Genomic DNA, 1,831 nt, shown 5'->3' on the forward strand with positions numbered 1-1,831 from the left:
CGCCTTCATTAGACATGTGGTTTAATTATATTTCGCTGCTTTGTTATTTGTAATGAGTGAATATGAAAATATCCTTCGATAATTAATCGGAAGAAAATTAGATCATATAACAATATAATCCGAAGATGAGGTTGTCGGATCACGAAATGTGAAACTAAATATGCACGATTAATAATTAAATTAACTATTTTTTTGTCATAAAATGAAAACTAAGAAAAAGTTCACACAGAACGATTACAGTAATCTTCATTATTGGCATATTATTATAATCTTCACATTTTCTACATTTAGAAAGTACATCATTTTGAAATCCTCTAAAATCATAACGACTATTTATATTTATTCGTAAAAACCATTCACTTGAATTAGTTATAAGTATGTATTTATTATGTTTGCAAACGTATTCAATTATAACTGTTTGATTGAATACTTATATCCTTTTAAACGGTCACCATCTCTAAGTCTAAACCTTAACAGCAATCGAAAAATACATATTATAAAAGTTACTTTAAATTATAGTACAGTTTGATATGCAATATCAAATTTGATTTATACCGAGAAATACTCTAGGTAAAGTTTTTTCCAATGCGGATAATCGCCATCCTGAAATATTTTATCGCATAGTACTAGCTAACGATCTCACCCAAACTATATAAAAAATAGTGCCTCTACATGACGATTCGTCTGTATATATTAAGAACTACGGCAGTTATCGTGTTCACAATTATCACCGGGATGTTGTGTACTAGTTAATACTGTGTACGCTCGCCATCTGGTGAATGATATAATATCACATGATATCAAAAATTACATTGGAACAAATCAATTTTATGCGTCGTACTATAATACATAATAACTTATACATAAAACCTTTCTGCAAGACAATTTAATTATGATACAATATGTTGGTAAAGAACTTCACTAATTTAATTATTCAGTTTTATTGGATATAAATTATAGTTCAACAAATGAGATGAAATAATTATTTTTAAGCTATCTCTCTTGTTTGCAATGTTGTCGTTACATACGAGGTTAGTGGAACGTGTAAAATAACATAATTAACCATACATTGTTTTAAAAGTATCGATGAAATAACAAATATAATATGGGGAAACACTTTAAAACCATTGACATAAAAAATGTATATATATATATATATATATATATATATATATATCAAATGCCAAGTCCTACCTATTTGTATACATTTTTTTTAAACAAACCAGAATTTGTCCCCAAGTTAGTGTGTATGTGTAGTTTTTATGACAATAAAAAGTCGATTTAACACAAGAATGAGCAGGTTAAATATACGATTTATGTACGTCTTATGATTTTTTATTTGACTTTTCTCGCAAACTTACAGTTTACCGTTCTTATACAATCATAATGTCACAAGTGAGAACAACTCTTCGATTACAAATAATTCTTAGTTGTAATTAACTTCGGTTCGAGGAAGCCTGATAAAGACAAGAAACCGAAACAATAAGCCGACAACGCCAGAGAGATTTTGTCCTGATAACATTGTACACGACAAGCTTGTGTCCGACATCTAAAGATTGTCTCAAAAAGTAAGACCACAGAAATTCTTCTTTCTTCAAATATCCAGTTAATTAGTTTTTGTATTGTTACTCCGTGTGAGATAATAGGATTTCTCGCCTTATACAGTTTTATGCGAAAACGTTCTGGCTGAACATAGCCTTTCCTTCCTGGTATGAGGACTAAACAAAAGCCCAGACCCAAAGGGGTTACAGCTTCCCATCAATCAACAGTTCAGAGCACTCTGTGTAGCGTTACCTAGTGAGCCTAAGATTTCTAATGAACGGATCTATTC

This window comes from Homalodisca vitripennis, unplaced genomic scaffold (assembly GCF_021130785.1).
Source record: "Homalodisca vitripennis isolate AUS2020 unplaced genomic scaffold, UT_GWSS_2.1 ScUCBcl_514;HRSCAF=2685, whole genome shotgun sequence".
NCBI classification, from domain to species: domain Eukaryota; kingdom Metazoa; phylum Arthropoda; class Insecta; order Hemiptera; family Cicadellidae; genus Homalodisca; species Homalodisca vitripennis.